The following is a 22,787-nucleotide window of genomic DNA, read 5'->3' as shown; positions in this document are numbered from 1 at the left end:
GTGGATTATGTGGCTGAAGGCATGAGAAAGCCTATCTGGTCAATTGTACCTGGCTCTTTGGACTCTTCAGTGTGTGCAAATGGAGCCAATTCTACAGAAATCCCAACTTAGTTTATCAGTATCTCGCCCCCAGAGAGCAGAGGGCCCAACATCAGAGGAACCAGGGCAGAAAAGAGTTGAAGTTGAGAGAACTCAGGTGGGATAGTTGTGGGAAATTGGTCAGCAGAGCAGTGCTGGGGGTCCTGGTGGGAGGCATCGGAGGAACAGGAGAGACACCCCCCACCCCACAGTGGGCAATGATGGAAGCTTCTGGAACAGGTTTCACTTCTTTTCTGGCCTTGCTCACAGCTGCTCCTGAGACAAAACCCACAATGAGGCTGCGTCACCAATGTGAAGAGTGGAATAGCTGGAATGAGCGGAGGAGATGATATCAGATGGTATCGGCTCTCAGTGGGATCCAACCTCACTTAGCTCAGCCTCTGTCTAGAACTCTGGAACTAGGAATCTGATCGACAGACTCCTGGACTTTTTTTTTTTTTTTTTTTAACCCTAGGGCTATCACTGGGGCTCAGTGCTGGCCTACTGACCCTGAAAGCAGTCTTTCTTCCTTCCTTCCTTCCTTCCTTCCTTTCTTTCTCTCCCTTCCTTCTTTCCTTCCTTCCTTCCTTCCTTCCTTCCTTCCTTCCTTCCTTCCTTCTTTCCTTCCTTCCTCCCTTGTTTTCTTTCTCTCTCTTCCTTCCTTTCTCTTTCTTTCTTTCTTTCTTTCCTTCTTCCTTCCTTTCTTTCCTTCTTCCTTCCTTCCTTTCTTTCTTTCTTTCTTTCTTTCTTTCTTTCTTTCTTTCTTTCTTCCTTTCTCTCTTTCCCATTTTATTGGATAGTACAGAGACAAATTGAGAAGGGAGGGGAAGATAGAGAGGGAGAGAGAAAGACACCTACAGTCCTGCTTCACTACTTGTGAAACGACCCTCTTAAGGTGGGGAACAGGCAGGAGGAGGGGGGAGGCAGGTGGAACCAGGATCCTTGAGTGGGTCCTTCCCCTTCATACTATCCGCACTTAACCAGCTGTGCACCACCGGGCCCCCTGGACATTTTGTTTAAGTTGTCTCAGGGAGAGGATGCTTGTGCACTCACAGTCAGTGTGAGAGTCAGAATGAACTTTCATGGACTGTTGTCCTGCACTTTTCTGTTCTTACCCTACAGTCCTCTCCTCTTCCTTTCCTGGACTCCATGCCCTGACATACCTTTAGAGATGCGAAGAGCTCTGTGTCCTCTTGTTTTCTCTCCTACAACTTGACTCTTTGGACTTACTTATGAATCCCGACATGCAACCCGGCTCCCTGCCTCTTCTTTCTTTTGCTCTTTGACTTTTTGATGTCAAGCTTCCTCTGTCTCCCCATGTGCTCGTCTGCTCTGTTTCTGGTTGATGGTTCTGTCATTGGCTCAAGTCACCCAGGCTTGACCCAGGCTTGAACAATTGTCTCAGCCTTGCCTCCTCCTCCCCTTTTATCCTCAAGCTGTTGAGAGTGCTGAGAGGTGGCAGTGGTGCATTTTCACACTTTTTTTTTTTTTGATAGTTTTTGTCCTGGACAAGTATGGTGGCAGAAAGAGGAAACATCCATAGTGAAAAGCTGAGGGAGGCATGTAGACAGTGGACTTTCCAGCAGAATCTGTTTGCATTGTCAGCTGTGGCACCATGACATGGAGCACCAAACACGACTGCTCTACAAAGTCTCTCACTTGCTTAAAAATTGGTAAAGAAGCTTGTCAGTGCTCTTGGGGTGTGAGTTTAAATCCACTCAAGGCCTTTTCTTCTCTGACTTAGTGCATCTCTCTAGCTTATCTCTTGGCCCCCCTGAGAACACGTGGTGCTCCAGTCATCCTGAACAGTAGTCCAGTCATTTTTCACATCTCCTAGTGGTTTTTTTTTATGACAAGATTATATATAGTTATATAGTTGGTTTGATTATATGGGTAATTGGGGAGAGGGTCACCAGATTTTCTAAACGTCACAGAATTATGGATAACTAGGGAATGTTCCATTCTCTGAAGGGAGGTGGTATAGCATACTCTGCCTGTCACCTGAAGATGATGGGTTCTAAAATTGGCACAGCCTGGAGTGTTCCTAGCTGTGATCACAGAATGTGAGCTCAGACATACAGGGATGCAGAGGTTACATAGGCTCCTGGGCTGACTATGGGCCCCAGATCAGATCTACGGGGTTTACAGTTAACAATATGTATATACTTTCCTCATATTTGGGAGCTACTCTCCTCCCTGATTCAGCTTTCTGGTATTTTTTCCAACTGTGACAGCATCCCCCCAGATAATAGCTTAGGTCACCTGCATATTGGATGTCAGGAGCAGGCAAAAAACTAGTTGGGTCATGGGCTTCTTCAAATATACCTAAAATAGACCTACTAGCTTTTTCTAAAATGGTGACCCCAAATCTCCATCCACAACATTCTTGCCTTTAGGTTCATGATTAGTCAACAGTTTGCTCTGCTTTCTATCTTAAGTCTTTTTAGCCACCAGGTTCCAGATGCTACCACGATGCCAACTGGACTTCCAGGGCAGATGACCCCACCAATGTGTCCTGGACCCCTGCTTCCCCAGAGCCTGCCCCAGTAGGGAAAGAGAGAGACAAGCTGGGAGTATGGATCAACCTGTCAACGTCCATGTTCAGCGGGGAAATAATTACAGAAGCCAGAACTTCCACCTTCTGTACCCCATAATGTCCCTGGGTCCATGCTCCCAGAGAGTTAAAGAATAGCAAAGTTATCAGGGGAGGGGATGAGATATGGAATTCTGGTAGCGGGAATTGTGTGAAATTGTATCCCTCTTATCCTATGGTCTTGTCAGTGTTTCCATTTTATAAATAAAAACTTAAACAAAAAAGAAGACATTGTAAGGAAAAAAAAAGAATTATGGATAACTTAAATTTAAACTAAGTTTGTATTTTAGAAAGATAAAATTGAGTTAGAGCCTGGCCCCCACTGCACTGAAGGAAGCTTCTGATACTGTGGTGTCTTTTCATTCTTTATGCTTCTCTATCTCTTTGTCTGTACCTAAAAACAAATAAATTAAATAAATAAGTACATAAGTAAATAAGGCATAATTGTGCTGAACTTGGATGATGAATGAGCAGGGAAGGAGGCAGCAGAAGGCATTCACTGAGGCCAGACTTTATTCTGAAGGCAATGATGGAGTCATGTATGCAGCACGTGGCTGTTTAATCAGAGTGGTGACATCATCAAGTCCACATGTCAGATGACTCTGGCTGTAGAGTAAAGCATATCTTTGAGGGGAAAGCAGTGGTATGGGGATGTGATGTCCATGTCTTTCCTGGGCAAGTAGGCAAGTGGTAGTGACATTCCATGAAATAGATGACAAAGGACCAACAACAATTAGGGTACGAGGTGGTTGGTCGATGAAGGTGGGCTCTTCTGTGCTTGAGATAACTTTGGGAAACCCAAGTTAGTTTTCTGGAAGTCTGTCCAAGAATGGGAACTGAACTAGAGCTATCAGTTTAAGATTTAACAAAGCATAGTATGTGACCATGTCCAGAGAAACTTTTTAGAGTGAGGGGGCCAGGTGGTGGTGCACCTGATTGAACCCATATGCTATAACAAACAAGGACCCAGGTTTAAGCCCCCATCCCCATTTTCAGGAGGAAAGCTTTGCAAGCAGTGAAGCAGTATTGCAGATCTCTCTCTCTCTCTCTCTCTTCCTATTTCTATCTGATAAATAGATAAAATCTTTTAAAAAATGTATTTAGATGCCACCTGCAGGTTTGCAGTTGTCTATCTTTCTCTCCCCCCTCTGTCTTCCCCTCCTCTTTCCATTTCTCTCTGTCCTATCCAACAACAACAACAACAATAACTACAACAATAAAACAAGGGCAACAAAAGGAAGTAAATAAATATTGAAAATGTGTTTAGAGTCAATACTGCTTTGGGTTGATTCCCAAGTCACATCAGAATGTAAGCAGTTTGACACCTGTCCATAAGGCTGAGGAGGTAAGTCTGCAACATGGCAGAAGATAACCGGGGTCCAATGTCATGGAAACCAAGGGGGGTTGTTTCAAGGGATTGGTTGACAATGTCAAATGCTGTGGAAAGTTCAAGGGAGATAAGATGAAGACAGTATTTGCTGGTATTAGTAACAAGCTAGTAGTTGGTGATGTGGGTAAGAAGAGCTTCTGTGGGTGGTAAGGTCAGAGGCTGGTTGCAGTCAATCAAAGAATGAGTAGGAGTGGAGGCAGAGAGGGCACACACATTTTGATTTTAAAGGTGCTTTCGATGTGATGGAGGGATTTGGCCAGCAGCTCAACTGCTAAATAATAAAAACAGTATATGTGGGGGGATGGGACACAACAGAATAGCTCACCTGGGATGGTGCCTGGAATCCATGGATGGAGGGAGAGTGCTTTTCTGTCTCCCCATCCTTTTTCTTCTCTTCTTCCTCATAAAAATATACAATAAGACAATTGGGTCAGGTTGACTTAGAGGTGGAATGCACCCATGAGGCCCTGGGGGTGTCCTCTGGAACTGCTTAAACATAAAAATCAAGGGCTGGACAGTAATGTGCCCAGTAGAACACACACACATACACACACACACACACACACACACACACACACACACACACACACACACACACACACACACACACCTACCATATGCAAGGACCCAAGTTCAAACAACACCCTCTCAACCATCCTCACCTGCAGTGAGGAGGCTTCTTGAGGGGTAAGGCAGGTGTAGAAGCATCTTTCTCTTTCTATCTCCTCCTTCCTTCTCAATTTCTCCTTGTCTTTTCAAATAAGAAAATAGGAGGAAGGAAGGGGAGAAAGAAAAAAAGAAAGAGAAAAAAAATGGAGTGGTAGTTTTGTTGTATACAGGCACCAACCCTTAGCAATTGCCCTGGTGGTAGAAAAAAAAATAAAGATCAGCTGATGAGGGACGATAGAAGTTACAAGCTTGAGAAAACTATAGGAGGTTAGAAAAGCTGTGCGCTGCTGACTTCCGGGAACTCCGTCTCATTCTTCTTCCTGTGTGGAAGTCAACTCTGTCTTTCTCACACTCTTTCCAGGTCTCACATGCTCTGTACTTCACTCTGTACAGGTCCCAGGCACTAACTCTTTCCATGTGCTGGTAACTTCTTAGCTCTCCTGATAGACTGTTGTAAGAGCCACAAAGTTTTGTCTTTCTGTTCCTCACAGCCCAGCCAGTCTATCTTGGCGTTACTCTTGATTGCACCCTGTCATTTCACGAACATCTCATAAAAACTGCAGCAAAGGTGGGCACGAGGAATAACATCATTGCAAGACTGGCCAGCTCCTCACGGGGCGCGAGCGCTTCCACACTAAGATCATCATCTCTGGCATTATGCTATTCCACTGCAGAATACTGTGCCCCAGTATGGTTCCGTAGCCCCCATGTCCACTTGGTCGATTCCGAATTATATTCCTCCATGAGGATAATTTCTGGAACCATCCGTTCCACCCCGGTTCCATGGCTGCCAGTTCTTAGGAACATCGCTCCGCCGGATATTCGTTGGGATGCGGCATCATCTAAGTTCATTTCCCACGTCTACGTTTGACCGGACCTGCCAATATCTTCGCCCACCCTGTCCAACACTTGACGTCTCGTCACCCAATCTGGTCCCCTATGCCTACACTGAACTTCTCTGTTCCAGTCTCTTGGAAGCAGAATTGGCAGTCTGCTGAGGTGAAGAACAAACACCTCATCACAGACCCCTGCAAGCGTCAACCCGGCTTTGACCTAGCACGTTATGATTGGGCCCTCGTCAATCGCTATCGAACAGGCCATGGCCGGTGCACGGCTATGTTCCATCGCTGGGGAGCCAGAGATGACCCGAACTGCCCCTGCGGCTCCAGACAGACTATGACCCACATAGTCAACGACTGCCACCTCTCCAGATTCAAAGGAGGTCTCGAAACTTTACATCAGGCTCAACCTGACGCTGTTGACTGGATACGGAAGAAGGGCAAACGCTAGAAGAAGAACAGCCCTGTGACTTCCAGGGCACATAGAAGGGGAGCAGAAGCCATGTGTAGAATAAGGAAATGAGGGTGGCCTGCCCCTGTGGAAGGCAGCAGGGTATTCTTGTGGTCATCCGGCAAAGGCATATTTAGAAAGCAGAGGGTGAGAAGCATGGCTGGAGGGAGGTTTAGTAGTCTCTAGAGCTGATAAATACCAAATGTAGAGAAATCTGACTCTGGTGGCCTGCTGCCATTTAGAAGGTCTGAAGCTCATCACACCCATTTATTGAATTCCAGGGGTCTTGGTATAGCATGTCCAAAACCATGACATCATACCCTCTTTTGTAAAATCCATTTTACAACTCTAATTTTACTTTCTTTTTCCTTCTTCTGCAGAGACTTTATTGAGGCTTTTTGCCTGGATGATTTCACCACTCCAGCTGGAATCTTTTTTTTTTTTAAATTCTTTCTTCCCAAATAGAGGGTGAAGATTGCTCAACTATGTTAGTAAAAAATATATGTAAATTCAAGACAGTTTAAGTGGAGTTCTCAATATTCTTACAAGCACCCAAATGTTTTTATATTTCATTACCTGAGATGAAAAAATAAAAATGATTGTAAAAAATAGAGGGCAAAGGACAGAGGGAGATAGAGACAGAGAGAAGGAGAGCACAGCACTACTCCGGGACTCATGAAACTTCCTCTTTGCATGACGTTTCCATGTGGTGGCTGGGGACTCTGACCTGTTTCCTCAAGCATGGCTAAGTATGTGCATGGTCATATCCTCTTTTTTTTTTTTTGCCTCCAAGGTTATTCTTGGGGCTCAGTGACTGCACTGATTCTGGAGGCCATTTCCCCTATTTTTTATTGCCTTTGTCGTTATTATTGTTACTGTTGTTATAGCTGTTGTTGTTGGATAGGACCGAGAGAAATGGAGAGAGGTGGGGAAGACAGAGAGGAAGAGAAAGACAGACACCTGCGGACCTGCTTCACCGCTTGTGAAGTGACCCTCCCTGCAGGTGGGGGGGAGCCGCGTTTCAAACCTGGATCCTTGAGCCAGTCCTTGCTACCGGCCTGTGGACCACAGCTGAGTTGCAAAGAACAAGGGCTCACAAGGAAGTCAAAGTGCAGGGGCACTTTTCTGGTCTTATAACAAGTGTATCTGGATTTAAGGAACTTGCAACCACATTTAAGTACCTATTATCATCTTTGTTAGTGTGACATTTAAAAATAAGACTATGGGAGTCGGGTGGTAGGGCAGTGGGTTAAGCGCACGTGACTCAAAGGACAAGGACCGGCGTAAGGATCCTGGTTCAAGCCCCGGCTGCCCCACTTGCACGGGAGTCACTTCACAAGCGGTGAAGCAGGTCTGCAGGTGTCTATCTTTCTCTCTCCCTCTCTGTCTTCCCCTCCTCTCTCCATTTCTCTCTGTCCTATCCAACAATGACAACAATGTCTATCTTTCTCTCTCCCTCTCTGTCTTCCCCTCCTCTCTCCATTTCTCTCTGTCCTATCCAACAACAACAACAACAACAACCTCAACAATAAAAAACAACATGGACAACAAATGGGAATAAATAAATAAATATTAAAAAAAATAAAAATAAATAAAAATAAAAATAAGACTATAGGTAGATGTGTTTGTATACATATAAGTATTTACCTATGCATATAAAGTTGAGAATGTGACAGTTTCTAAGGTAGTTGTATAAAGATATGTCCTACAGGTGATTTTTTGGAAATGGTGGCTAATGCTGGGAAAAGTTTTGGAAAAAGTAAATGAAACCTTTCCCTAGTTTCTACTGTAGTTTCTCTACTGGATACTTCAGTGTATGTTGAAACTATGCAGAATGTATTTTGTGTTTATACATAAAACAGAGCCAGGCTCTAGTCTCAGAGAACTGTAAATAGTTTTATTTTCTTTTATTTTTTACCTGCATCCACGTTTGTTGGGTCTTCAGAGTCTTCTGGGACCCTGAGAGGGTGTTTGTTGTGACCATCCATCTTGCACGCAGAGGATGTATCTGCATCTTTGCTCCTGTCCAATAATTGCTAGGGATATTTTGCAAAACCAGGCTGAGACTAAGTCTCTGACTTAGGGGTCTGAAGAGGAAAAAGAGGAGGTAGAAGCTTCTGGAAGCACACTGATTGCTAAACTGCCAGGAGCAAAGCTGCATTTCCCTGGGCAGGAGCCTCAGCCAGATTGATCCACTAAACTGAGTCTGTAAATCCAACAGGCACAAATGACCTGTGCTCTGTATTGCTAAGCAGACAGGAGGTACTGTCTTTCCCAAGATAAGACATTTCTAAGAAGAAAAAAAAAAGTTTCTAAGATGCTACCTGAGACATAGCTATGCATTTTCCTATGCACAGTGTCAGTGGTATTCCCACTAAACAGTTGAGAGACCAAGGTTGTGGCCTTCACATTCCTGCTCATTCTGAAGAATTAGATAAAATAGCCCTCTTCTTCTTTATCACCTTCATCAGATAATAGTTATAGCTCTCAAGCTTACTTTGTTTATGTGTGGGTGTGTGTATTTTCTTTTCTTTCTCCCCTTCTTTTCCCCCTCCTCACTCCACTCCCTCCTTCTCCTTTTCCTCCTCCTTCTTCCATCAGGGTTATTGCTGGGACTTGGTGCTATATGATGCCACTGCTTCTGGAAGCCATTCCCTCCCCTCTTATTTTTTTTTTCTTAACTTTAATTTTTTATTGGGATGAATAATGGTTTATAGCAAATATGGTTGTTGAATCTTCTTCCTTTCTTTTTATTTCTTTTTTTACTTTATGATAGGGAAGAAAGAGGAGGAGAAAGGGAATAGGAAGAAGAAGGAGAAGAATAAGAAGGAGGAGGAAGAGAAGGGGAATAGGAAGAAGGAGGAGGAGAAGAAGGAGGAGGAGAAGAAGAAGGAGAAGAAGGAGGAGGAGAAGGAGGAGGAGGAGAAGGAGAAGGAGGAGAAGAAGGAGAAGAAGGAGGAGGAGAAGGAGGAGGAGGAGGAGAAGAAGGAGAAGAAGGAGGAGGAGAAGGAGGAGGAGGAGAAGGAGAAGGAGGAGAAGAAGGAGAAGAAGGAGGAGGAGGAGGGAAGGGGAGGAAGAGGGGGAAAAGGAGGAGAAGGGGGAAGGGGAGGAGAGGAGGAGGAGGACACTATACCACTGCTCCTCCTCTGGTGAAGCTTCCTCTCTGCCAGAAGGGACCAGAGTCTTAAACATGAGTCCCTGTGCATGGTAATCTGTGCACTCTACTAGCTGTGCCTCTACCCAGTCCTGATTTTGTTTTATTTTTCTAGAAGCTGTCTCATTCTCAGGACTCTCTTAACATTGTTCTCTGTGCCTAAAACATTTATTTATTTATTTTTCCTCCAGATTAAAAAAAATATTTATTCCCTTTTGTTGCCCTTTTTTATTGTTGTAGTAATTATTGTTGTTGTTATTGATGTCGTCATTGTTGGATAGGACAGAGAGAAATAGAGAGAGGAGGAGAAGACAGAGAGAGCGAGAGAAAGACAGACACCTGCAGACCTGCTTCATTGCCTGTGAAGCGACTCCCCAGCAGCTGGGGAGCCGGAGACTTGAACCGAGATCCTTAAGCGGGTCCTTGCGCTTTGTGCCGCTTGTGCTTAACCCGCTGAGCTACCGCCCGACTCCCTCCAGATTTTTTAAAAAGTTTTTTAAAAAAATATTTATTTATTTTTGTTGCCCTTGTAGTAGCTGTTGTTGGATAGGACAGAGAGAAATGGAGAGAGGAGGGGAAGACAGAGAGGGGGAGAGAAAGAGAGACACCTGCAGACCTGCTTCACTGCCTGTGAAGCAACTTCCCCGCAGGTGGGGAGCCGGGGGCTCGAACCGGGATCCTTAAGCTGGTCCTTACACTTTGCGCCACCTGCGCTTAACCTGCTGGGCTACAGCCCGACTCCCTATTTATTTAATGAGAGAGATAGCAAGAGCACCCAGAGCACTATGGTAGTATTGGGGATTGAAACAGGGACCTCAGAGTCTCAGCCATGAAAGTCTTTTGTATAGCCATTGTGCTATCTTCCCAACCCTTTTCTGCTTTCTTATCTAGTTTAAAGCCTCCTTCTTCAGAGAAGCATTTCCAGACCCTGAAGACCAGGTCCCAGATGGTCCTTCTTCTAATGATCTCTTGTCATCCTGAACTTCTCCATTACAGCTCCAGACACAGTACTGACCACACAGCAGTTTGCACTTAGTCTGTTTTCCTGACAGGAGGTGCACCGGTCCCACTTCCTAGCACTAAGCTGACATTCAGTACTTGCTTGATGAATGCATGTCGTGTATTTGCTCTATAGATAATAGCATATGCAAACCAGGAGGTTTGGTGGGATTCGGGATTAAAGGGGGGTAGATTTAAGGTAAACTAAGACATACAGTGACAAGCAAGTTCATTTGAGAGAAAAATGAAGCCAGGAATGTGGGGGAGTTTACTGGCAACTATGCAACTGGCTGCTTGATTTTCTGAAATTCTGTTGGGTGCTCTCTGGGTATCTGACTTATATGATGCCTATATATCAGCAGCCTCTGAGATCAGAAGAAAGAGATGTGCAGACAGAGTGAGAGTCATTCAATAGATGCCCGGTCAGTGGGTACAGATCAGCGGATCTGCTGGTGAGTCAGAGAGAACATGGAAGATATCTGCCCTATTGGCAAGTCAGTTCATTTTAAGGCAGGGCCCTGGCTTACTTGCCAACATTTGCTGTCTCTGGCTTTGGAGAAACCAAGTTCCTTCACTTTCTGTTGCCTCACCTGCTAGAGGGGATACTACCCATGTCAGAGACTGGCTGGGAGAATTAACGTAGAGGTTCAACACAGGCCTCTGTGTGCCTGTAAAGTTCTTTTTTAAAGTTAACTTTTTTTTTTTATTTATAAAAAGGAGACACTGGCAAAACCATAGGAAAAGAGGGGTACAACTCCACACAATTCCCACCACCAGAACTCCGTATTCCATCCCCTCCCCTGATAGCTTTCCTATTCTTTAACCCTCTGGGAGTATGGATCCAGGGCCATTATGGGATACAGAAGGTGGAAGGTCTGGCTTCTGTAATTGCTTCTCCACAGGCATTGATAGGTCATCCATACTCCCAGCCTGCCTCTCTCTTTCTCTAGTGCGGTAGGGTTCTGGGGAATTGGAGCTCCAGAACACATTGGTGGGGTTTTCTGTCCAGGGAAGTCTGTTTGGCATCATGCTAGCATCTGGATTCTGGTGGACGAAAAGAGAGTTAGCATAGAAAGCCAAACAAATTGTTGATTAATTATGAACCTAAATGCTGGAATAGTGCAGACGAAGAGTTCCGTGGCGGGAGGGGGGCAGGGTTGGGGGAGTCATCCATTTTGTAGATAGCTAGTAGGCATATTTTAGTTGTATTACAAAGGGCCTGTGGCTATACTAGTTTTTTTTTTTTTTCCTGAGCCTGATATCTCATATACAGGTGGATCCAAGTTATTGTCTGGGGAGACAATGTCATGGCTGGAAAAATGACCAGAAAGCTGGATCAGGGAAGAGAGTAGCTCCCTAATATGGGGAAGGGGTGTAAATATTGTTGACTGCAAATCCCAACGATTTGATGTGATCTGGGGCTCATATTCAGCTTAGGAGCCTATGTGACCTCTGCATCCCTGTAGATCTGAGCTCACATTCTGCAGTCACAAGTAGGAATGTTCCAAGCTGCCCCAATATCAGGACCCATCTTCCTCAGGTGTAGCATAGAGTATGTTGTCCAGCCTCCCTTTGGAGGATGGATCATTCTCTACCTTTGTTGATCCAAGTTGAGGGCAAGGTCCTATGGGGGCCCACAAAGGAGTCTATTTTGTTGTTCTTGATAGAGATGACTGGTAACAATGGAGAGAGGGATTTATTTGAGGTCTAGGCCCATCATGTCTGTTTGGGAATCTCAGGACTCCCTGAATAGGTCCCCAGCTGATGGGGTGGCCTGATAGTGACTAAAGAGTCATCATTAAAGTATGCCAGTCTCTTGCCCTTATTCAGCTTTTGCAGTCCTTGCTTTGATAAGGTTAGCTTTGGAGTGACTGAGGGAAGTGTAATAGGAAATAGGTGAGGAGGGTATCTAAGTCTAAGTAGACACTATTTCATTATGAACTTCATACTGACTCACTGCAGACTATTCTGTACTTTTACTTTCAGGCATATATTTTGCTCTAATTTCTGGATACATGTGAACATATGCTCTATCTCACGGGACCTGGTCTATATCTAGACTTTGGGACTTTGTTAGGAAGTGAACCTCCTGGAACGGAATTAGAGAATCCTATGAAAGGAAAGGTCTCACCCAAATAATGAGGGTGAGGGGTTGACATTCCATGCCTCTGGACACAGTCTGAAGTGAAGCATGCTGAGGTAGTACTTGTTGCGTTGATTAGGTTGGTATCGGCAGATGCAATATCATTTGGTATGAATTGAGAGAAGCATGCAGGAAAGTGAGCCCCACCCTAGAGGTTCCAGGACTGTGGGAAATATAGGCTCTATAGAGGAAGTGGGAGGTTCCTGCTGTCTTGGGGTTTAAGAAGGCAATAGAGAGTTGTTGCTATAATTGCATTATTTGGCAATTGGGTTAACTTTGAAATATCCCTTTGTTAGGATTTTCTGTATCGTACACATAATCATCATAATGTATGTCCTTTGACATTATTTGTATATAGCTGTCCTACTGGTTGCTTCTGTTCTCCCTGGTCCAAGCTTTTAAGAGAGTTAAGCTATCAAAGACTCAACCTATGGTCTGTGTAATAAAAAGTTTGAGACATTCAATCAATTTTTCCCTTCTCATATTAACTAAATAGTGATTTACATGGCTACAAATTAATAGGAGTGTACATAGACACCATTCCCACCACCAAAAGACTGTGTCTCATCCCACCACCGTGAAGCCAAATATCTACCCTCACCCTCAACCCAGGGTTTTTACTTCGGTACCCTACTCCAAGGCCTGTAAAGTTCTATGCAAGTATTTGAGTTGCACTTCCTCTCTAGATCCTAAGCAGGTTTTTTCCCATGTTGCCTGAGATACTCGCAGGAACCCTGGAGGCAGCCTGCACAGCAGTGTCCTTGCTCAGTAGCTGTACTTTGCAAGACTCACCAAGTTTTACTGGGGACCTGCTGCCTGCCTAGGGCTCTTCTGAGTCCTGAGACTGGAGAGTGGAAAAGGCAAAGCAGGTGGTGGTCAGTGTGATGAAGCAAACTCAAGTGGGGTAAGGTTTAGAGCAGTCAGACTGTAGTCTGCTCTGATGTGTGTTATTTTAGCCCCCGTTGTTGTTGAGGGGATAGTGACTATTGAGTCTGACTATTGAGGCTGATGGAATGCAAGTGGGCCACGTAGATAACACAGCAGGTTATGAAAGGCCTTCCCTTAGTCCTTTCCCTTGCCCTCCCTGTCCTTTCCCTTCACTTCCCTCCCTTTCTTTTCCCCTCCCTTTCCTTTCTTCTTGCCACCTTGCTATTATACAACCACTTCCAATGGATTCTTTCTCCTCCTCCTCCTTTTCCCCCTCCATCCCCTCCTCTTCCTTCTCCTTTTCCTCCTCCATTTTTCCCCTTTTTATATAGAAACAGAGACAGAGGAAAAGAGAGAAAATGAAATAGATCACAGCACCAAAGCTTACTTCAGTGAGGCATCCAACGTTCCTTCCTATTCTCACTTTCTTGCACCGTTTCTATTCTCAACATTCTTGTGTTCTCCTTCCTTTACTTATCACATATGGCTACCTGATCCTATCTTCAATTTTTCTCTGTATCTTCATTTAAAAATCAACAGAGGGGAGAGAGTGAAGAAAGTTGGTGACTAACGCACTGCTGATGACCAAGGGTGTGGATGTGAATTCTGGGACAAGTATCATATGCATCTCTTTCTTTCTTGCCACCTTTTGGGTCCAGGTCATCACCAGTTCTTGATAGTAGAGGTTCCTAACTGCTCTCTCTCTCTTTTTTTTTTTTCCTTTTTTTAATTTTTTATTTAAGAAAGGATTAATTAACAAAACCATAGGGTAGGAGGGGTACAATTTCACACAATTCCCACCACCCAATCTCCATATCCCACCCCCTCCCCTGATAGCTTTCCCATTCTCCATCCCTCTGGGAGCATGGACCCAGGGTCATTGTGGGTTGCAGAAGGCAGAAGGTCTGGCTTCTGTAATTGCTTCCCCGCTGAACATGGGCGTTGACTGGTCGGTCCATATTCCCAGTCTGCCTCTCTCTTTCCCTAGTAGGGTGGGTCTCTGGGGAAGCGGAGCTCCAGGACACATTGGTGGTGTCTTCAATCCAGGGAAGCCTGGCCGGCATCCTGATGACATCTGGAACCTGGTGACTGAAAAGAGAGTTAACATGCGAAGCCAAACAAATTGTTGAGCAATCATGGACCCAAAGCTTGGAATGGTGGAGAGGAAGTGTTAGGGGGGTACTCACTGCAAACTCTAGTGTACTTCTGCTTTCAGGTATATATTTTGCAGTAGTTTACGGATACGTGTGCACATAAGCTCTCTCTCACAGAAACTGGTGTATACCTAGGTTTTGGGACTTTGTTAGAAAGTGAACCACCTGAGATGAAATTAGAGTGTACTATGAAAGGAAAGGTCTCACCCGAGTAATGAAGTTGAAGGGATGTCATTCCACACGTGAAGTCTCTGGACACAGTCTGAAGTGAAGCATGTTGAGGTGGCAATCGTTGTGTTAGTAACTGCTCTCTTTTAACTCACTCTCTGAGCAGCAGCTGAGATGATGCTCATTTGAAAAAATTAATAGAGTTTTTATTAGTGATTTGAGAGATTACAGGGGTGTATTTCCTTACTGTACACATTATCAAAATTTTGTGCTCTCAACCCTCCTTCCCCATGATAACCATGGTAATTCTTTTTCTTCTTCTTCTTCTCTTCTTCTTCTTCTTCTTCTTCTTCTTCTTCTTCTTCTTCTTCTTCTTCTTCTTCTTCTTCTTCTTCTTCTTCTTCTTCTTCTTCTCCTTCTCCTCCTCCTCCTCCTCCTCCTCCTCCTCCTCCTCCTCCTCCTCCTTCTTCTTACCACAGTAATTCTTACAGAGTCTTAGATAGATTGACAGTAGCTCTTCCTCCTCCTCCTTCTCCTCTTTTTTGGCAAGTTTTTGTGTTTCAATGCTTTAATCTTAAAAAACAAAAGTAGCTTGGATGATGCCACTCTATGCTTCCAACCTTGTACTTAAAATAAAATTCAAACTTCTCACCCTGACTGCACCTTGGCATGATCTGACCCCTGCTTCCCTTTTCAAATTCATATCATCCTGCCTCTACCCTGTGTGCTAGGCTCTGCTTAGAGTTCATCAGGCATAGTGTGCTCTTTCTCCCCCAGTCAAGTACCTATCTGACGTTATTCATTTTGAGACTTTGAATGGAATGCCTCTTGCACGAATCAATTTCCCTTGGTCACCCAGCTTAAGTAAGGTCTCTGCTATCGTACCTTTCAACCTCCAGGACCAAGAAGCTATGAGGGCAAGAAGCTAGAGGCTAGCAATGGTGGGCAGGTTGCTTTATGATGACAACCCCTCCTCCCTGCAAGGATCCTGGATTTCACTCCTGTGTGATTTTATCTCTTCATTGTTATCGGACCCCACAGTTTCATTTAAATTTTTAAAAAAGATTTTATTCATGAAGAAGATAGGAGAAGAAAGAGAAAGAAGTGGACATCACTCTGGTACATGTGCTGCTGTGGACTGAACTTAGGACGTGCTTGAGAGTCCAAGTTTTTTTTTTAAATAATTTTTTATATTTATTTATTTTCCCTTTTGTTGCCCCTTTTTATTGTTGTTGTAGTTATTCTTGCTGTTGTTATTGATGTCATCATTGTTAGATAAGACAGAGAAATGGAAAGAGGAGGGGAAGACAGAGAGGGGGGAGAAAGATAGACACCTACAGACCTGCTTCACCGCCTGTGAAGCGACTCCCCTGCAGGTGGGGAGCCGGGGGCTCGAACCGGGATCCTTATGCCAGTCCTTGCGCTTCGTGCCACATGTGCTTAACCCATTGCGCTACTGCCCGACTCCCGAGATTCCAAGGTTTTATCCACTGAACTACCTCCCAGATCACTGATTTTTTTTTTTTCTTCCAGGTTTGCTTCTGGGGCACTGCAAATCCACTGCTCTTGGTGGCCATGTTTTCCATTCTTGGATAGGACAGAGAGAAATTGAGAAAGGAAGGAAAGATAGAGAGTGAGAGAGAAAGATAAACACCAGCAGACCTGCTACATCCCTGCTCCCTGCAGGTGGGGAGCTGAGGACTCAAACCTGATCCTTGTTTGGGTCCTTGCACTTTGTACTATGTGTGCTCAACCCAGTGTGCTACCGTCCACCCCCCACTACCTCGCATGGTTTCACTTGAATCAACAGAATATGACAAAGGTGATGAGATGTCACTTTTGCAATTAAGTTACAGAAGACTATAGCTTTTGTCTTACTAGCAAACTCTGTTCCATTCTTGGCCCACATGCTTGGATGAAATAAGTCTTCATACTGGAAAGACCCTCCCTCAGGCAAGGAAAGGGGATCACTGCTGGTTGCTATCCAGTAACTAGGTCCTTCAGTCTGCAGCTCTTGATGATCTGAGGGACTGGCACTGAGCTCTGAAGCAGATCTTTTCCCAAATGAGCCTTCAGGGAAGACCACAGACTTGACGCTTTGACTATAGATTTCAAGGGATTTTGAACTAGATGTGCCCCACTAAGGCTTACATGATTTCTAACCCACAGTAGCTGTGAGGTAATATGGGTGTTGTTTTAGACAGCTAAATTTTGGGATAATTTGACACACTGCAGTAGATAACTAGTCTACTGTCTGAAAATTCACTCATACACGGTTGTTGAAAGAATGAATAACTACCTCTACTTAAACATCCTGCTCAGGGGTAGGGGAGAAAGGCTTCAGAAATGCCAAGATCCTTTCCCCGAGATACTCTCCTCAGTCACATGGGAAGTTTAGACTAGAAGCTTACTGACTTCTTGAAAAGATACTTTCTTGCCTTTCTAGGGTGCAGAGGGCTCCTAGTGGGATGAATTTGGAAAAGTCAAAGTATGAATTTGGAAAGTCAAAGTATCCCCAACGATACACACATCCTCCAATGATCCCATCCTATTTCCTGGCTATCAGTGATTTGACACTCATGCAATAGAGCTTCCAAATGAATAATTCATGGTTTATGAGTATACTTTGTGAATATACAGGATGCCATATAAAATAACATAAATGTTTCCTAATAGAATTAACACACTTTACAAGTAGTTCAGCTTGAGGTAATTATTGCACTTCCTGGGAGATACAAATTACTTTGCCCTCAGCCTCATGCCAAATAACCCCCCTAAGACACACACTAATTACCCAGGAATACACTGCGTGCCATAGCTCACTGACTAATTGACAATCAGTTTAAAACTTCAGCAGAATATCTTAAAACTTGGGCATCACATTTAGTAAGGAAACCAATTTTGTTTATCTCCTCATTTTGGTCTGCCTCATTGGCAAAGTTGTAGCATGGCTTACAAGTAATGACTGAGCAGGCTTATTACAATGATCGATGGTAAAGGAAGAATATTCCATCATCCCATGTAACATTTCCATCTCTCATTTCTGTGATTCTATTAAGAACAATTACCAGTGTTATATCCATTAATGTGATGCAAAAATAGAATGCAACCAAGTATGTAACAGTCGTTGCTAATGCAGTCTATCACAACTCCTTTCTTGCACTTTTAAGAGATGGTCTTTCCCTGCTCTATGTCCTTTAAATTTTGATCCACACAACACTAGTCAGTTCACAATGTCTCTAAACATACTCCTCCTGAGTTTATTAAAAGATATGTCTGGGAGGGGCTGGTGGTGGTGCATGTAGTTGAGCACATATGTTACCATGTCCTAGGACCTGGGCTCAAGCTCTGGGTTCCCACCTGCAGGGGGGGGAGGGGGAAGCAGGGGTAGTGATATGCCCATCTTCTTCAATTTATCTTTGTCCTATCAAATAAAAGAAAGAAAAATATATAGTCAAGGCAAAGATTAAATCTTCAGAAATTATTCCTCATTCCTTATGTTTACAAACCTCTGCTTGATAAAGAACTAACTTCTTGTTCTTCTTTTGCAGATAAGTTTATTAAGCTTCACTTGCTTTAATGTCATTGATAACTTCCTTAAGAGGATAAGTACCACATGGATGACATTTCTAAGTGAGAGAACATTTTTTGCACAACATTTCTTTATTTCTTTCTATCATTTTTATTGGGGGGGATTAATGGTTGACAATAAATACAGTTGTTGGTACATGTGTAATGTTTCTCAGTTTTCTGCAAAATGACCTCACCCCCATAGGTCCTTCTCCACCAACATGCACCAAGGTCTGAAAGCCGTAGTGTTGTGGAAATGACCGGGGTAGCACTAGGGGGGAGTCTGCACTAGTCATGTCTATCACTTCTGTCACGAAAGCTCAGTCTCTGGCCAAACACTCATCAGACTTTTTAGGTGTCTGGCTAAAACAGTGCCACATTAGCCACACTGGGCTACAAGGGAGACCTAGAAACAGCATTTACCTGGTCATAGTGCTGTGTCTATTAAATTAGGGCCTCATTACGTATGGGTAAAGGGGTCCTGTCATGAGAAATAAATGAGTCTACCATAGCTGGGGAAAGTCTGAAAGGAGAGGGGCTACAGAGGTAAAAGAGTGACAGACAGCTGGGTTAGACTTAGGGAGGGTACTGGAGGGGACATAGGATATTTGGTAGAGCTGTTGTGAGAAAAACTTCAGAAGAGACTACCATTGGCCGCTTCCATAAGGAATAGCACATTGTGGGCGCTCTCAGGACCTTGGCTCTACCATAAAGCATTGATGGTAGGGATAGTCCTAGTGTCTGAAGGGAGGCTAAGGGAATCCTGCCCTGCCACTCAAGAAAGATTGGTCCTGAAATGAGTGCAGCCTGCAGTGTTCCTCAGATGTGACCATGAGCTATAAACTCAGACCAATAGGGGCTCAGCGGTTACACAGGCTCTGGTGTTAAATATAAAGATGTATTTATATATGGGTCTTGGAACAGATGGATGGAGGTAAATAGTTAATTTTAGCCACAGAATTTTTTTTTTTATATAAGAATGGGAGCTACTCCCTTCCCTAATCCAACTTTCTAGCCCTTTTCTCAACTCTGACACCATTCTCTCAGGCAATATTCTCATTCAACCTCAGGCTAGCTACCAAACTCAAGCAAAACTACTATAGCTGTATGCGCCCCGGAACATGCCTAAAATGGTTCTCCTAGCTTTCTTCTACCCTAAAATCCCTAATCTCGTCTGCTCTGATCCTACTTTTTTGGTTCCTGTTCATTAACCATCTTGTCTCAACTTAGGTCATGCCACATTCCAGACACCAAGCTACAGGTGTTATCATGACTCTACCCTAACTTCTCTGGGCAGATGACCTCAACAATGTGTCCTGGACCCTCGCATCTCCAGAGCTCTGATCCACTAGGGAAAGATAGAGACAGGCTGGAGGTATGGATTAACCTGTCAATGCCCATGCTCAGCGGAGAAGCAGCTACAAAAGCCAGAACTCCTACTTTCTGCTCCTTATAAACAACATTGATCCAGACTCCCAGCGGGGGAGAAGTAGTTGGATGAAGATAAGAGGACTCTGCACTCCAGCTCCATCAGCACCCAGAGAGAGAGAAGGAAAAGGAGAGGGACACATGGAAGTAGTTATGATGTCATCAGTGGCTTAGAGAGGAAGAGAGGATTGAATCAGAAAAAGAAGGGGCAACTATGTATAAATGTGGACAGAGAATTGTAGAGAAGATGTTTGGCCCATGTCTCCAACTTTAGGGTAACTGTGGTGGATTACAGTGGGGAGAGGGAAGATTCAGAACTCTGGGAATGGTGTGGATTCTAACCTTTGTCTACATGTAACTCTGTAGTATAAAAAGGAAAAAAAATAACAAAGTAAAAAAAAAAAGGAAAGAAAGAAAAACTTCAGGAGATGACGTGGTAGTAGCATCTCTAGGAAACTGTGAGAACTCTGCTTCAGGAAAATTTTGTTCTAAGAATCTGGAAAAGAGCCAGGCCTTGTTCCCAGGGAACTTCCCCACCCACCTTTGCCCTCTCACTCACACACCCTGGCTTTCTTTGCCAGGGTCTGATTCAAGAGGACTTCTGATCAAAGAGATCACAATCTGGAGGGAATTCTGCTCTGTTCTCTGTTCCTGTCCCTATGTCAGTCAGACATTCTCAACATTGACAAGGCATTAGAATAACTTGGAGGAGGTCTTAAAAATTTCTCCTGGGGGAGATGGGCAGGTAGTGCAGAGGGTTAAGCACACATGGCGCCAAGTGCAAGGACTGGCTCAAGGATCCCAGTTCGAGCACCTGGCTCCCCACCTGAAGGGGAGTCACTTTACAGGCGGTGAAGCAGGTCTGCAGGTGTCTGTCTTTCTCTCCCCCTCTCTGTCTTCCCCTCCTCTCTCCATTTCTCTCTGTCCTATCTAATAATGATGGCATCAATAACAAGAAGAAGAAGGAGAAGAGGAAGAAGAAGAAGAAGCAGAAGAAGAAGAAGAAGAAGAAGCAGAAGAAGAAGAAGAAGAAGAAGAAGAAGAAGAAGAGGAGGAGGAGGAGGAGGAGGAGGAAGAAAAAAACAGGGGCAACAAGAAGTTGAAAAAAAGAGAACTCATTTAAAAAAAAATTCTCCTGGATGCCAAGGCCATTCCTCAGACCCATTAAGATAGACTCTGGGGGTGGGGTCCATGGTGTAAAGAAAATACTCACATATGCATGTATACATTTATTACACATTTTATTGATATAAAGTATGTATATATAGCCTATGACTTACAAATGATAATAATGATAATAAAATATCCAGTGCTCTATCACAGAATGCTCTTTTAGGCCACTGATTCTCTTCTTATTAATTTATTTTTTACTGTACTTGAATGTTTATATAGTTAGCCTATAGTAGCAATTCAACTATGATTTCACAAAATCAGGCTGCAGATAAATGCTTGGTTATCGTCCAGTTCAGCCACTGACTCACATGAGGAGTTCTAACATAAATGCTGGCTGATTTTTTTGTTTACATTGACAAATAAGAAAAATGTAAAACAACAAAGATGTAAACTAGAAATTCATTTGCTCATAAATGATATGGGAGACTTCTTTGCAGATGGAGTCAGAATTCTCAAATACTGGAAGATTATTTTCTTAAATGTCTGTGCCATTCACAATGTAGTGGTTATAGCCAAGATACCCTTTCAAGTTTAACTGGCATCATTAACATCTTATCCATCACTTTCTTAAGTCTAGACCAAGAGTTGGCAAGGTTTTTTAGTAAAGAGCCACATGGTAAATATTTTATACAGTGCGAGCCACAAATGGTCTCTTCTTCTTCCTCTCCTTAGTCTTTCTTTTAAATAGTTCTTAAAGAATGTAAAATTTGTGGATCATATGAAAACAGATGGAAGGGTAAATTTGGCTTACGTACTGCATTTCTCCAGTCCCTGACCTGGATAGAGTGTGTGCCAATTTCTGTGGTGTAAATATTCCTTGAACCATCAAGCTGATGGTACTGACATGGACTTAGGGAGAGAAACAAAACAGCATATCATTATATATGAACTGGGTCCATATGTGTTGTAACATGTGCACTATGCCAGATGCACCACCATGTAGTCCCTAAAATCTTAAGTTAACAACAACAACAACTCTCCAGGAAATTCAAGACACAACCATTGCTCTCTGTAACATCTGACCTGTTTGACTGGAGCAGAAAGCCCTAGGGTGTGTTTTCTTCAAACCTGCCAATCACATTGGTTGAAGTCTGAATAAGCCACAGAGGCTCTGCTTTCTGCTCACCCCAGTGCAGGTACCACCCACTGTACGAATGTTCACGCTGCTCCATTTGAGTCTAATGAGAGACGTCTATTAGTGCCTCTGAAAAGACGGCCAAAGAGGAGTCTTGATTTTGCCACAAAGGAAGCTTCAGTGTAAGACATTTGCCTGTTGGATTTCAGGTTCATCAGCCGTCAACCCTTGCTCTGAACTTGGAGGCACTGAGGCAGGCTTCTGTGTTAGCTGAATTCTCAGTAGAGTGGTCTGTGGGAGATTGGAGAGCAATAGGAAAAAAAAAAAAAAGAAACCACGTGGTTCCTCTCTCTTTTCCTGCTTTGGGTGCCATCACTTTAGTGGCCATGCTCTCTCCCAGGATCCACCCCTGCGTAGCAGCTCCCACAGATTTCCTTCCCACCAGGCAGCTCTGGCTCCTGGCTTATCCCTGTGCCTCTCCTGCCCCATGTACTTGTTCTGTGTTTGGTACTCATCTTTGTTTTCCATTACCATTCCCTTTGCCCTTTCGTGTCTTTCAGCATCTTTGGAGGAGGAAATAGACAGGAGCAAGTGGAAGATATGGGTGTTTTCAGAACATACATTTAGCAAAGGTGAAAAGGCTGGACTGCAGGCTCTATGGACTGTCTGGAAGATTATTACTCTTTAGGAGTCTGTGGACACTTGAGATGCAAAACACTGTGCCTATATGTGTAAGTGGGTTTTTTTTTTCCTTCAAGGAATAGTACTCAGACATTAGAGATTCTATGAAATTTCAAGATCTATAAAGGCCTATTGGAGCAGCAGAAAGGAAGAAAGTAGAAAGGAGGGCTATTGGAGGAGAGGTAGAAAGAGCATTTAGGAAGCTAAATGATTCCTGCCAGGAAATAGACTCCAATCCAGGTGGCTGTGATGTCACCTGCAGAGAAACAGCCACATTCAGAAGTATAGGCAGGGC

At 43.9% G+C, this 22,787-nt stretch overlaps 1 long non-coding RNA gene across 1 annotated transcript in view; it reads left to right on the top strand.

The window, feature by feature from the left end:
- Positions 1 to 22,787, top strand: part of LOC132538693 (uncharacterized) — a 111,726-nt gene that overhangs the window by 10,537 nt on the left and 78,402 nt on the right. The gene's annotated exons all lie outside the window — the stretch shown is intronic.

The sequence above is a fragment of the Erinaceus europaeus genome, chromosome 5 (assembly GCF_950295315.1).
Source record: "Erinaceus europaeus chromosome 5, mEriEur2.1, whole genome shotgun sequence".
Classification (NCBI taxonomy): Eukaryota; Metazoa; Chordata; class Mammalia; order Eulipotyphla; family Erinaceidae; genus Erinaceus; species Erinaceus europaeus.
This window is presented reverse-complemented; position numbering and strand designations above follow the sequence as displayed.